General features: G+C 40.3%; 1 pseudogene; it reads left to right on the top strand.

Moving 5' to 3' along the window:
• The first annotated feature begins 169 nt into the window (after positions 1 to 169).
• Positions 170 to 8793, top strand: LOC129069617 (60S ribosomal protein L29-like; annotated as a pseudogene).
• The last annotated feature ends 7067 nt before the right edge of the window (positions 8794 to 15860 follow it).

Below are 15860 nucleotides of genomic sequence, written 5' to 3'. Positions count from 1 at the left end.
TTCTTGTCTTTCATCACTTTGAACGTTTCATGCCAATCCCTTCTGGCCTGAAATATTTCTGTTGAGAAATCAAATGACAGTCTAATAGGAGCTTCTTTGTTGGTAACTAGCTGCTTTTCTCTTGCAGCTGTTAATATCCTCTACTTGTCACCCAGGTGCTTCAAGAGTCATGCGCTTGGGTGCAGAGAGGGCCAAGTCCAAGAACCACACCACACTCAACCAATCTCTAAAATGGCACAGAAACAGCATCAAGAAACCCAGATCACAAATATACAACTCTCTTAAGGAGGTACACCCCAAGTTCCTGAGGAACATGCACTTTGCCAAGAAGCACAACAAAAGGGCCCGAAGAAGATGCAAGCCATCAACACCGAGGCCATAAGCGCGTGTGCTAAGGCTATCAAGGCCCTGGTCAAGCCCAAGATCCCAAAGGGTGGCAGCTGCAAGCTCAGTCCACTTGCCTACGTAGCTCACTCCAAGCTTGGGAAATGTGCCTGTGCCTGCATTACCAAGGGTCTCCAACTCAGCTGGCCAAATACCAAGGCTCAAACCAAGCCACAGGTTGCAGATGCCGTTGTGACTCAGGCTCAGGCCCCAGCTCAGTCACAGGCTCCCAAAGCTGCCCAGGCCCCTATGAAGGCTTCACAGGAGAGGACTCTGTCTACCAGTATTAGAGCAGAAGGACTAGTGTGCCCCCAGGGCTGGTTGGAGTCCTGTTGTGTTTGTGCAAATAAACTTGTGGCAGGGTCTGTCAAAACAAAACAAAACAAAACAAAACAAAACACAACAAAAGATTCTCTATTTGTCTTTAACATTTGACATTTTATTTATGATGTGTCTTGGTGTCAATTTTTGGGGGTCCAATGTTTTTGGGACTCTCTGCACTTCTTGGACTTGTGTGTCTTTTTACCAAGGTAGGGAAGTTTTTGGTTATTATTTTTTCAAATGGGTTCTCAATCCCTTGCTCATTCTCTTCTCCTTCTGATATTCCCATGATGCAAATATTGTTGAACTTCATGTTATCTCAAAGGTTTCCTTTTTTTAAATATTAGCTTTCAGGGTTTTTTTAAATATTATTTAAAATTATTTTTTCAAATACATTTGTGTCTACCTCCCCCCACAACTTTCCCTTGTCCCCTCCCTCCTTCCCACCCTCAGCTCTTCCCCTTTGGTTTTGTCCCTGAGTCCTTGTTATATGTTCCTTGACTTTCCCCTTCCCTTCCCTTTCCCTACCCGCACCTCCCTCCTTCTCTCTTGTCTCTGTTGAATTCTTTTCTTTTCAGTATTGCTGGTCCTCTTTCCTTGCATCTTTGTATTGTTGGTTACGTTCCGCTTATAGGTGAGATCGTATGGTATTTGTCTTTCGCCCCTTGGCTTATTTCGCTTAGCATAATGCTCTCCATTTCCACCCATGCTGTCGCGAAGTTTAGCAGTTCTTTTTTTCTTTCTGCTGCATAGTATTCCATTGTGTATATGTACCATTACTTTTTCATCCAACCATCTACTGATGGGCATTTAGGTTGCTTCCAACAATTGGCTATTGTGCTGTTATGAACATTGGGGTGCATAGGTTATTTTGTGTTGGCGTTTTGGTGTTCTTAGGGTATAGTCCCAGCAGGGGAATCACTGGATCAAAAGGGAGTTCCATTTTCAGCTTTTTGAGGAAATTCCACACTGCTTTCCACAGTTACTGCACCAGTCTGCATTCCCACCAACAGTGAACTAGGGTACCCTTTTCTCCCCCAGCCTCGCCAGCACCTGTTGTTTGTAGATCTGTTTATGATGACCATTCTGACTGGTGTGAGGTGGTACCTCATGGAGGTTTTGATCTGCATTTCTCTGATGGCTAGGGATGCTGAGAATCCATTCAAATGCTTCTGGACCCTATGTATCTCCTCCTTGGAAAAAGTGTCTGCTCAGGTCCTCTGGCCATTTTTTTATTGGATAGTTTGTCTTCTTGGAGTGGAGTCAAGTGCATTCTTTATATATCTTGGAGATCAAACCTCTATCTGATGTATCATTAGCAAATACATATTTCCCATATGTTTGACTCCCTCTTCATTTTGCTGATGTTTTATTTTGCCATGCAGAAGCTTCTTATTTTGATGAGGTCCCACTTGTTTATTCTTTCCTTTATGTCCCTTGCTTTAGGAGATATATCAGTGAAAAAATTGCTGCGTGGGATATCTGAGAGTTTCCTGCCCATGTTCTCCTCTAGGACTTTTATGGTGTTGCGACTTATATTTCAGTCTTTTATTCATCTTGAGTTTATTTTTGTATATGGTGTCAGCTGGTGATCCAATTTCAGTTTTTTGCAAGTAGCCGTCCAGCTCTCCCAACACCATTTGTTAAAGAGGCTATTATTGCTCCATTTTATGCTTCTGCCCCGTTTGTCAAATATTAGATGCCCATAGAGACCTGGGCTTCTTTCTAGGCTTTCTATTCTCTTCCACTGGTCTATGGGTCTGTTCCTGTGCCAGTAACAGATTGTTTTGAATATAGTGGCTTTATAGTAGAGATTGATGTCCGGTATTGTGATCCCTCCTACTTTGTGTTTCTTTCTCAAAATTTCTGTTGCTATTTAGGGTCGTTTATGGTTCCATATAACTTTTTGAAATGTCTGTTCCATTTCTGTGAAATATGTCATCGGTATCTTAATAGGGATTGCGTTGAATTTATACATTGCTTTGGGTAGTATGGACATTTTGATGATATTAATTCTTCCAATCCATGAGCACAGTATATCCTTCCATTTATTTGTATCTTCCTTAATTTCTTTTTTCAATGTTGTATAGTTTTCTGCGTACAGGTCTTTTACCTCCTTGGTTAAATTTATTCCTAGGTACTTTATTTTTCTTCTTGCTATATCGAATGGTATTTTTTTTTGAATTCTTCTTCTTCTATTGCATTGCTGGTATACAAAAATGCCTTTGATTTCTGAATCTTGACTTTGTATCCTGCTGTTTTGCCAAATTCACTTATTAGGTTGAGGAGTTTTTTGGTATACTCTACAGGGTTCTCTATGTATACTATCATGTCATCTGCAAACAATGATAGTTTTACTTCCTCCTTTCCTATTTGAATGTGTTGTATCTCTTTCTCTTGTCTGACCGTGCGGCTAGGACTTCCAATACGATGTTGAAAAGAAGCAGTGAGAGCGGACATCCTTGGCATGTTCCCGATCTTAGTGGGAAAGTTTTCAGTTTTTGCCTGTTGAGTATGATATTGGCTGTAGGTTCTTCATATATGGCCTTTATTATGTTGAGGAATGCCCCATTTATTCCCATTTTGTTGAGTGTTTTGATCATAAATGGGTACTGTACCTTATCGAATGCTTTTTCTGCATCTATCGAGATGATCATGTGGTTTTTGTCTTTTCTTTTATTTATGTGATGTATCACGTTTACTGATTTGCGTATATTGAACCATCCCTGCATGCCTCAGATGAATCCCACTTGATCGTGGTGGATAATTTTTTTAATGTATTGCTGGATGCAGTTCGCCAATATTTTGTTGAGGATTTTAGCATCTAAGTTCATCAGCGAAACTGGCCTGTAGTTTTCTTTCTTTGTAGGGTCTTTATCTGGTTTTGGGACCAGGGTGATGCTGGCCTCATAGAAAGAGTCTGGGAGTCTTCCGTCCTCTTGGATTTTTTTGAATAGTCTGAGAAGGACAGGGGTTAGCTCTTCCTTAAATGTTTTGTAAAATTCTCCTGGGAAACCATCTGGCCCTGGGGTTTTGTGTGCCGGGAGTTTTTTGATGACTGCTTCCATTTCCCCGCCTGTTATTGGTCTGTTCAAGCTTTCTGTTTCTTCCTCCTTCAGTGTTGGAAGATTATACTTTTCTAAAAATTTGTCGATTTCATCAAGATTTTCAAATTTCTTGGCATATAATTGTTCATAGTAGTTTCTGACGATCATTTCTATTTCTGTGGTATCAGATGTTATTTCTCCTCTTTCATTTCTGATATTATTAATTTGGGTCCTCTGCCTTCTTTTCTTGATGTGTCTGCTTAAAGGCGTGTCAATTTTATTTATCTTTTCAAAGAAGCAGCTTCTGCATTGGCTGATCCTCTGAATGGTTCTTTTTGTCTCTATGTCATTCAGTTCTGCTCTAATTTTGACTATTTCCTTCCTTCTACTTGCTCTGGGATATATTTGTTGTTGTTTCTCTAGTTCTTGAAGTTGTAGTGTTAGGTCTTTTATTTGAAATGTTTCTATCTTTTTTAGATAAGCCTGTATTGCTATGAACTTCCCTCTCAGGACCGCCTTTGCTGTGTCCCATAGCTTTTGGACTGTTGTCTGTTCATTTTCATTTGTTTCCAGAATTTTTTTGATTTCTTCTCTTATCTCATTATTGTCCCATTCTTTGTTTAATAGTCTACTGTTGACTCTCGATGAGTTTGCAAGTTTCTCTTTGAGGCTGATTTCCAGTTTCAATCCCTTGTGTTCTGAGAAAACGTTTGCTATTATTTCAATTTTCCTGAATTTGCTGAGGTTTGCTTTGTGTCCTATCATGTAGTCTATCTTTGAAAAACTGCCATGAGCCTTTGAAAAGAATGTGTATTTTTCTTCTTTGGTATGTAAGGTTCTATATATGTCAGTTAAGTCTCTTCGATTCAGTGTGTCACTCAGTGCCACAATATGTTTATTAATGTTTTGTTTGGAAGATCTGTCCATTTTTGACAGTGGGGTGCTGAAATCCCCTACTATCAGTGTGTTGCTGTCTATATCTTTTTTGAAGTTGTCCAACAATTTCCTGATACACTTGGGGGCTCCTATATTGGGAGCATATAAGTTTACACTGTTCATGTCTTCTTGATAGATTCTTCCTTTAAGTATTATAAAGTGTTCCTCTGGGTCTCTCTTTATGGCCTTTGTTTTGAAATCTACTTTGTCTGATACAGGTATGGCAACCCCAGCCTTTTTCACATGCCCATTTGCTAGGAATATTTTTTTCCAATCCTTTTCTTTCAATCTGTGGACGTCTCTTGCTCTAAGGTGGGTCTCTTGTAGGCAGCATATGTGTGGGTCATTTTTTCTTATCCATTCAGCTACTCTGTGTCTTTTGATTGGGGCATTTAGTCCATTCACATTGAGAGATATTACTGATAAAAACTTACTCATCTTTTCTCTTTGTACCTGTGTTCTTCTCTCTTTCATTCTTTTCTTTCATCTGCTTAAACCAGTCCCCTTAGCATATCTTGGAGTGCTGCTTTGGTAGAGATGTATTCTTTTAGTCTGGGAAACTCCGTATTTCCCCTTCTATTTTAATGGAGAGCCTAGCTGAGTAGAGCAGCCTTGGCTGTAGTCCCTTGCTTTTCATGTCCTGGAATATTTGTTGCCATTCCCTTCTGGCTTGTAGTGTTTCTGTTGAGAAGTCACCTCCTAGGTGTGTCGGGGCTCCCTTGTATGTTACTTTCTCCTTCTCCCTTGCTGCCTTGAGGATTCTCTCCTTGTCTTTGAAATTTGCCATTTTAATGATGAAGTTTCTTGGAGTGGATCTCTTAGAGTCCCTCTTGAGTGTGGTCCTCTGTGCCTCTTGGATCCACGAGAGCCTTTCTCTCGTCAAATTAGGGAAATTATCCATCATTATTTTTTCGAGGAGGTTCTCTATCACTTGCTCCTCTTCTTCTCCTTCTGGTATCCCTATTATACGGATATTATTGTGTTTCAGGTTGTCCTGCATTTCCCTAAATGCTTCTTCATTCTTTTTGAGTCGTTTTTCCATTTCTTGTCCTTTCTGGGAGCTTCTTTCTACTTTAGCCTGCATCTCACGGATTCGTTCCTTGGCTTCATCCAGCCTGCTTTGGATTCCTTCTACTGTGTTCTTCAATTCAGAAATGGTATTCTTCATATCCTTTTGTGTCTCTTGACAGTTTCTATGTCCCTTTCCAGGCTGATATAGTTTGCTGTAAGATCCTGATAGTTTCTCTGCAGTTTCTCATAGTTCTCTTTGATCTGGCTGAGCTCATTGAGCTTCCTTAGAACCATTGTTTTGAATTCAGTATCTGATAGTTCCCTCGCCTCTATTTCATTTAGCTCTCTTTGTGGGGAGTCCCCTTTTCCACTGATTTGGGGGGAACTTCTTTTTCTTCCCATTTTTGTGATAGTCTGTTAAGTATTTTTGTCCATTACTTTTCTTTCTGGGCCTGCCTCTGATGATGTCAGTTGTTGACCCTATATGACCTTGGATTATTTGTTTGAGCCTTCCAGGAGTCTAATGTCTGTGTCTGACTCCTGCTTGGACCAACTCTGTCACCCCTCCAGTCCGGGCTGGGCTATTTTTTGGGATCTCTCTGCACTCTCACATGGGCTCCTTGAGCTCACTCCCAGTGCGGCAGGATCCCCCGCCTGCCTGAGCTCGCATGTGCTTGCCCCAGACCAGGGGCCTTATTCGCGATCTCGCGTACTCGTCTGGCCCCCCTGGCCGGCGAGCTCTGCGGCACTGGTCAGTTTAGGGTCTTCTATTGTGTATTTTCCCCGCTTTTGGCTCTTTGGGTGCGTTGCTTGCCCTCGCCAAATGGGGACTATGGAAATAGGAGGAAGTCAGCTCCAGGACTCTGGTTAATCCTGTCTCAGGTCTCTCCTCCAGGGACTCTGGGCAGCTCTACTAATTTTGAGGGCCGCTCCACAATCGCGGGCGGGTGGGTCAATTTATACCTGCAGTTGCTGCTCTTTGCACTCCCTCACAGGCCGTATAGGTGCCAATCTGTGGGAGGCCTTGCGGGCCGGTGCAAGCGTTTGCCACCCCACGCGTGTCACACACACATACTCGCCAACCCTCGCCGGTCACTCGGTGCAAGTGTGCGCGCCTACATTGGGTGTTTTTGGGGTGTCTATGTGTGCTTTTCGGCTTTTGGCTCTTTGGGAGTGTGGCCTCTTCCCTGGCAATGGAGACTAAGGCAAGGAGAAGGAGTTGGGACTCCCCGGTTCCTCTTCCCATGCTTTCCCCAACGCCTCCATTTCTAGTCTCTCCTCAGGGATCTCTGGGCAGTTCTGTGACCCCTTCGGCCAAGGATCCACCACCTGTGTGGACTGCGTTTCAATCGCAGGCAGTCTGGTTCCTGCGCGCCCCTTTTCTGCCTCTTTTGGAGCACGCCTTTCCAGCCCACAATGGAAACTATGGGAAGGGGAGGGAGTTGGGGCTCCCTGGTTCCTCCTCCCGTTCTTTCCCCAATGCCTCCGTTTACAGACTCTCCTCAGGGGCCTCCGGGCAGTTCTGTGGCCCCTTTGGCCAAGGATCCACCCCCTGTGCGGACTGCATTTCAATCGCAGGCAGGCTGGTTCCTGCGCCCCGTTTTGTGCCTCTTTTGGGGCGCGCCTTTCCAGCCCACAATGGAGACTACGGAAAGGGGAGGGAGTAGGGACTCCCTGGTTCCTCCTCCCATTCTTTCCCCAACGCCTCCATCTCCAGTCTCTCCTCAAGGCTCTCCCAGCCAGTCTGCACTCAGCTCCCCAGCTCACAGGCATACAAGCTTTGTGCGGAGCGCACAAAAGGCAAGTTAATTGATTCCCTTATGCCTGAGGGTGATGGTAGTTGCAGAGTGGGAGGCGTGCCATCACCAGGGCTCCACCAGCTGCCTTGTCAGTTCTCTGCACAAATTTTTCCTCACCAGTCTTTTCCCAGGCACCAGCCCACCCTGCTGCCGCCTCTACCCAGAGATCAAGGAGGGTGGCTGCCACTGCAACTTTTGTGTTGGCCCTTTAAATGTCTCTTTGCATCCCCAGCCACCTGTCTCTGGCAGAGAGCGCCCCTGAGCTTTTCGGGGTTGCGTTTTGTCTGTATTTTCTTGGTTTTAGCTGCTGTAGTTTAGGGGTCCCTGTTTATGATTCAGACCCCGTTCTTCCCCGGGGGAAGCTAAGTGGCCGTTTCAATGTCCCTCTGGTGCCAGTGCCCGTGCGCACCCAGCCCACCCTCTCGAGCCTCCACCGCACTTCTCACCTGTTGGGATGTGTGAGTCGAATCCACTGTCCGCGGCACCAAGGCTCCTCTCCCACTATCGCTCCACTGATTTCCAGGTGATTACTCCACTATTTAGTACCAATTTCAGTTTGGTCTTGGGAGGAGGTCAGTGTGACTCCCATTCACTCCTCCGCCATCTTCAACAATCTCAAAGGTTTCTTAAGCTCTTTTCATTCTTTTTAATTCTTTTTCTTTCTGGTGCTCTGCCTGGGTGTTTTTTTCTACTTTGTCTTCTTAATCACTGTTTCAATACTCTGCTTCCTCTAACCTACTGTTTATTTATTCCTATGTATTAGTTATTTCAGATATTACTTTCTTTATTCCTGACTGGTCCTTTCTCATGGTTTCTATGCCTTTTTCAACCTATTGACTATCCTTATAATCATTACTTTAAACTCTATATGTGATAAATTGCTTAGCTCCATTTCATTTAGTTCTGCCTCTGGTGAAGTCTCTTGTTCTTTAATTGGGGGCCTGTTACTTTGTCATTCCATTTTGGCTGCCTCTTTGTGTTTATTCTACGTAATGTATTAGGTAGATCTGCACAGACTCTGGTGCAGACTTAAGCAGACACTGCTTGTGACAGGCCCTGGGCCACCTGTTTAAAGGTATCAGTGATTCACAGCTTGTGGCTCCCTCTGTTGGTCCTGGGTGTGTGCAGAAAGGGTGAAGCTGAAGGGCAAAGCTGGCTTTTACCAGTACCATGTCTGGGGAGGGTCTGCTAAAGCATCAAAGTCTTCAGATATCCACCTCTGCCAGCAGGCTGTTAGGCTTAATCATTTAGAGTGCCCCCATCTGTATTCCTCAGCAGAAGGCTTAAGCTCCTAAGGATGAGGTGAGAAGGATTATTGTGGGTGGGGTATTGTTTCCCGTCTGGCTGCTGCTTCTTGGAGGGGACTGCTCTGCCTGAGAAAGATGGTTTCTACAATATGTGCAATGACTGAGCACAGGGATCCTGCTGTCTGACCTTTTAGCTTTCTCCCCAGTAACACCAATCTAAGACTCTCCTCACGTGTCTCTAGTCTGCTCTGCCTTCTCACTGTTGAAGCCCAGGGTAAGTGGTCGCAACAAAATTTTATGTTTGGGCCCTTTACGAGGCTCTCTGTGTCTCTCTCTGTCTCTCCCTTGCAGAGAGAAACCCTGCTGCTTTTCATAACAGGTTATTATTTGGGTTCCTTTCCCAGTTTTGGTGCTCTAGCCTGGGGAGACTAACCTGGGGTTTAGACCCCACACTTCTCAGGGGGAAACCCTGCTCCAACCAATGAAATATCCCCCAGATTTTCAGCTGCCACCCATGGGAGCCCAGCATGACTTCTCATGCCTCTTCACTCTGTACCAGTCTTGTGGCGATGTGGCTTCTTCTGTAAGTCCTCAGTCATAAGGCTTTCTCCAGCTAATGTTCAATTGGTTATTCACATGATTTTTCTATAATTTAGTGGTCATATCAGTTTCATCTTGGGTGGAGGAAGCTTCCACCTACTCCACTACCATCTTGGATCTCTCAAGGCACTTCTATTTATGCTTATTTTTCAAAATTGACAGCTCTTTTTGAATCTTAATACTTCCATATAAATATTAGAATGTATCAATCAAGCTCTGATAGATTGTTTTAGTAATAAAGCTATTATGCATTCCTACATTGATCATGAAATATTTTATTTATTTTTAATGTTGTTCAAGTACAGTTGTCTCCATTCCCCCCTACCACTCCCCACTTCCCCACCCATCCTCACCTCCAACCCTCGATCCTACCCCCTTTTAGCTTTGTCCATGTGTCCTTTAAACATGTTTCTTGATGACCGTTCCCCTCCCCGCCTCGTTATCTCCTTCCACCTCCCCTCTAGTTACTGTCAGTTTGTTCTTTATTTCCATGTCTCTGTTTCTATTTTGCTTGCTTGTTTGTTTTGTTGATTAAGTTCCACTTACAGGTGAGGTCATATGGTATTTGTCTTTCACCACCTCGCTTATTTCACTTAGCATAATGCTCTCTAGTTCCATCCATGCTGTCGCGAACGGTAGGAGCTATTTCTACTAGCTGGTATTTTGTTTAAATTTTTCACATCTATGTTTATAAGTGAAACTTATCTGTAACTTCTCTTTTCACACTGACTTTGGTTTTGATATAAAGGGTAGTACTAGTCTCATAAAATACATTTAATAATATTAATTTGTGTTATTTGTATAAGATTGTAATTATCTCTTCAAACTGAGCCTGTTTCAAGGGAGAGGGACTTTTAAAGTGATTTAATTTCTTCAGTCATTATTGAACCCTTTGGGTTTTATGGTCAGTTTTGGTAAGTTCTATTTTACAAGGAATTCATGCAACAATTTCATCCCTATTTTTGTGGTGGGCCCTGTCCTGCAGAGTCCTCCAATTTGCCATGGATGAAAAAATGAATCATTCCAGACACCAAATGCTGTCAAGAAAAGAGGAAGACAACTCTCTCTAGAGGAGAATGCCCCAAGTCCCTGTGCTCAACAGCTTTTATTAAGAGGGTTACAGGCGGGCGGTAGGCAGCAGGAACGTATAGGTAATCTATCTACATCAGCAGCTTAAACTTGCCAAGAATAGATATTGTTTAAAGATGATGATGGCAGGAACAAATTGAACTGTTTCAGGTCAGGGTTGAGCAAACATTATGGTGTCAGGTGGCATCTGAGTCAGGGTGCATGAGTTTTGTAAATTTTTTTTCCCATCTTTAAACTGGATATCTGCTATATGATTAACAGAGCTTGAGGGAAAAACAAGGCATGCTTCAAAGAGTGTAATATACTTCTAAATCTGATTTCCCCCCAAGGGGCCCTTGGAGCAATTAGTGGGTCTTGCATGCCTCCAGCATTACCAGCATTCTGGCCAAGACTTTTGGGTCCTTTCCCAGGTCCCAGCTTGCATGGGGCTACAGTTCCCAATACCACTCAAGGCGGCCCGCTACATGTTTTCAAATTCATTGTCATAAAATTAATCTCTTATCTTTTAACATTTCTGGCAGAGACAAATGTATTTGAAAAAATAAATTAAAATAAAATTTAAAAAAACATTTCTGCTTATTCATTATTATTCCTTTTTGTTCATTGCTAATATTGTTTTTTAAACTGTTATTTCTTGATTAGTCTCACCAAAGCTTTGCCTTTTTCATGATACCATCTGAAGGAACAGCTTTTGGCTTTTTTTATACTCTCTAATGAATTTTTGCTTTCTCTTTCATCTATGTCTGCTCTTGTCTTTTTCATTCTTCTATTGTTAGGTTTATTCTGTTGGTCTTTTTCTAACTTCTTAATTAGGCTGCTTAGCTTATTAATGTTTTGCTTTTTTTCTACTCTAACGTAAGATTTTTTAAATAACAGTTTTATTGAAAGATAATTAACATATTAAATAATTTACCTATTTAAACTGTACAATGAAATATTTTTAGTATATTCACAGTGTTGTGCAACCAACGTGACAATTAACTTTCAAATATTTTTATCACCCTCAATAGAATCCCTGTATTCATTTAGCTGTCACTCTCTATCTCTCCTGCATTGCCCCTCTAGCCTTTGTCAACCATGATTTGACCTTCTGTCCATAGATTTGAGTATTCTGGACATACCATATAAAACAAAAGTTTAAGGCTATGAATTTCCCTTGAAATATCCCTTTACTGGATCCTACAAATTTTAGTCTTCAGTATTTTCATTATTAATCAATTCTCAATATTTTAAAATTTCCATTATGCTATTTTTAACTCATAAATTATTTGGAAGTATGTTTTAAAATATTTAAACACATGGGTTTTTAAAAATGTTATCTTGTCATTATTGATTTCTATACTAATTGCATTTTTGTCAAATGAGATGAATTCTATGGTACTAATTCTTAGAAATTTGTTGAGACTTGTTTTATGGTCAAATACATAATAAATTATTGTAAATGTCCTATGTATGCTTGAGTAGAAAGTGTATTTTATTAGTAGGTGCAGGATTCTGTATATGCCCATTTAATCAGCTTGTTGATTATTGTTCACTGTTTTAAATCTTTACCATTTTTACTTCTTGTGCCTTAAATACTTTAGAGAAGGATGTTGAATTCTCCATGTGATTATTGATTCATTCATTTCTTTTCATAGTTCCATAACATTGTTCTTTATGTATTTTGAGATTACTTTATTAAATGTCCATATATTTATAATTTTTTGGTAAGTGTAACCTTTTATCATCATCAAAAACTTTCATTTTAATGTAAGTATAAATTTATAAAGATTGTAAGGATAGAACAAAGAGATCTCTGTACCCTTCTCACTGTTTCCCCAAATGACTATATCTTACATAACTGTAGGGTGATACCAAAATTAGAAAATTGACATTTGTACAATGTGTATATATAGTCTTGTGTCGTTTTATCACACCATTGCAATTAATATATGGAACTATTCCATCACCGCAAAGATCTCCTTTTACTACTTCTTTCTAGTCACACACTCTCTCCACTCCATCACTTTTAACTTTTGGCAACAGTTATTCTCCATCTCTATATTTTTTTTTAATTTCAAGAATGTTATATAAATGGAACGACAGTGTGATCTTTTGAAATTGACTTTTTTTCCCTCAGTATAATGCTCTCAAGATCCATTCAAGTTGTATATGTCAATAGTTCATTTGATTTTATTGCCAAATAGTTTTCCATAACACAGATGTACAGTATTTTTACTCTCCACTTATTTTTATCTTTAATAATGTGTTATATCTTAAAAATATATTTTGTCTCATTAATTTAGCTATATCAAGTCCCTTTTGGTTAGTGCTTGCATGGTATATTTTTCTATCCTTTTACTTTCAAAGTATCTGTATGCTTATTCGTTAGCATGTACATAGCTGGATTTTAAAAGTCTGACTATTTTTTAACAGTAAGTTTAGCCCATTTTCATTTATTGTGATTACTAACACATGTGGACTATGGGAATTCTATTTGTCTTGCTTTTTTAATGTTCCACTTTTCTAATTTCTGACTTTCTTTTGGATTAATTTGTTTCCTAGAGCATTTTTCTTGAATGACTTAGACATATACACTCTATTAGTTTAGTGGTCACTCAAATTTTTATCATGCATATCTAACTTAAGTCTAGAGCTAATAAATATGTAAGTAATAGCTGAGAGCTCCAATTGCAATTGGTTTGGACTGATATAAACTTGTATTTGTTGTTAGGCACACTCAAAGTCTATAATTCTCCTCTTTTTTGTTCTGATATTACAATATCACCTTCACACTTAAGATGTTTTCATATTTCAAATTGAGTCTCAGTGAAAGCATATGAAGCAAATTGCTATTTATTTATTTTATACATTTTACACAGTGGAAATTATTTTCAAAATGCCCAGAAAGGCTCAGAATTTCCAAGATCATATGTTTTGGTTACATGTCTTCCCAGATTCACTAAGAACATCTGGTAAAGCAGTAAATTAAGCTGATATTACAATTAAGTAATAGAAAAAACCAATTCCTAAACTTATTCTACAAGTTGTCTCGGTCTTAAACAAAGTTTTAAGTGCAAGAGTATTCTTGCAGCAGGATTCTGTAATGGCTCTATTTTATCTTTTACATTGAATCATATATTTCATAATTTAATCTACCCATTGTTTTCACTGGAAACTTCTCAGTGTTCTTAAAAACAAACAATTTATCCCACCTAAATCTTCTCCATAAAATTGTTCTGTAAGAGCAACTCCCTTGTCACCTAGAACCTATTGTAAGAGGGAGAGCTCTCAGTTAAGTGTAGGCTGTTTTCAAGCCCAGATGGTAAAAGAAAGTCTCATTTGCAATTTGCCCACCTCAATCCAAATATCCCATGTTTTCTCAAGACTATTCTTTACTACCCCATTTCTGGTCTTAATTTTAACCCCCTGTCTTTTGCTCCAGTACAAATAGGGAATAAGAAAAGTTATTGTGATATACTCTACAAGGGAATGTCAACTGATCATTGTTGGCACCAATTCAACACCAACAGGAATCCCCACTATAGGGTTAGGTGAAGTAGGAAACTTTAGTTAGTGCAAACAGCTCAGTTGTAATACAGCATGGCTGTGAAAACAGCGCAGCTATGAACAAATCAATAGTATTACAGCTCAAATATGAAGCAGCATGGCTATGGAACATCAAGGCTGTGAGGAGACCCTGGGGTGAGGCTCCTCTTAGGCTACACAGCTCTGCTCTGCTCAAGTCAGGTCCACTTTCTCCAGTCTGCTTCACTCTGCTCTGGACTGGACTCAGAAGTCTTCCATGTTTCAGCTCCAACCAGGGAAACATAGTTTCCAATCTTCCATGGAAAGGGAAAGTGTGCCACTTTGCAGGGAAGCTGAGTTACATAAACAGAAGTCCCTGTTTCTGGTCCCTGATTGGTTTGACCTCACCAGATGAGGACTCTAAATTCTCCCAGTTTGATTGGTCCAAAAAACACTGCCCTGATTTGTCACAGTGGAGCCACTCTGGTCAGTGAAGATGCAAATGGGGATATTGCTAAGTAGCTCCAATTGGACAGGGAAAGTCTCAGTCATAGTGGTTGAAATATAATTCGGAAACTCCTTTATAAGGATAAGCACAGATGGCAGCAATACAGTGCAATCAGGCAGTTCAGTGCGGGAGGCAGGCTTCTTCCTAAAGCATGGCTTGGGTGAGAGGCTCTTGTGTAGAAATGGCTGCTAGGTTCTGTTTTTCTTTGTTGTTGTTTTAATTTAAGCCTTTCTTAGTAGGTATATTCTTTCTCAGGTTCCACATAATGGAAGAGTTGAATAACTTGGACTGATCAAGGGTGGAAACAAGTGTGGCTTCAGGGACTTCAAGAGGAGAAGTTTGTATCACTTCATCCTTGTGCTATACCACTAAAATGACAGACCTGTGCCATCAGTCCTTGCATTTGTCCATTAATATACTTTAAGGAAAAAAACAAACATGATAATTTCTTGATCCAATTGCTTGCCTAGACCAATAAATTAAAGCAAGAAAGGCAGGAGTATTCACTGAAAACATGGTTGTGAGGATTGTCCCACTTCACCCATACCCTGAATACACAATGTAAAAGGTAAAAACTATACTGCATAATACCCAAGGAATGTTTCAATAGTTACATTTCAGAAATAATAGAACGCTATATAGCCAGTACTTAATTCCTGGTGCCTATTGTTATTATTTTACTAAGTTAAATCTTTCCAAAGAACTACCCTTTTATATTTCACCACACCTGGACTATACTGTTGATCTTTCTAATTTGATGTAATTTAAAATGCAAGACTTAAACTTTAGGAAATGAAATGCCATATTTTACCATATATAATGTGCCTCCATGTTTTTGTGTACATTATAAACAGGATTATCACACCCGTTGTTTACCCACGACATGTAGTTATTATATCCTTGTATAATGCACAGCCTTATTTCTCCCTCAAAAGTTTAGGCAAAAAAGTGTGCATTATACATGGCAAAATACAGTATTTGCTTATTGTGATTCTTAGCTCATTCATACAGCCAGACTACATATCTCTGTATGGGAATATGTTTCATCTGAATGGAATGGAAGTTTCCATTGCTAATCAGAACAAAGGAAGCTGGTTGGATTACCTGAATAGCTGGGATCAAGCCAAGAAATGCTGATGCATCCATCTTCAACATATGAGCTCAGATATTACTTTCCCCTCACCCAGGATAAGATTTTACTGTTCCAGGATTGACATCTCTTCAAATTCTCCTTCTTAAGTGTTCAAACAATCTTGGATCTAGATTCACCCAGGGTCGTCTTGTTACCACATCAATGATATTCTTTATTAAATAGCCATGTGTTCTACAGTATATGGGTTACAATAGTCACTGTAAAACTGAGCAAGATCAACATTAGGCCCAAGAGTCTGCCATCATTTCTCTCCTAAAA

This window comes from Pteronotus mesoamericanus, unplaced genomic scaffold (assembly GCF_021234165.1).
Source record: "Pteronotus mesoamericanus isolate MK-2021 breed Mesoamerican mustached bat unplaced genomic scaffold, CSHL_Meso_final contig_227, whole genome shotgun sequence".
Lineage (NCBI taxonomy): Eukaryota > Metazoa > Chordata > Mammalia > Chiroptera > Mormoopidae > Pteronotus > Pteronotus mesoamericanus.
This window is presented reverse-complemented; position numbering and strand designations above follow the sequence as displayed.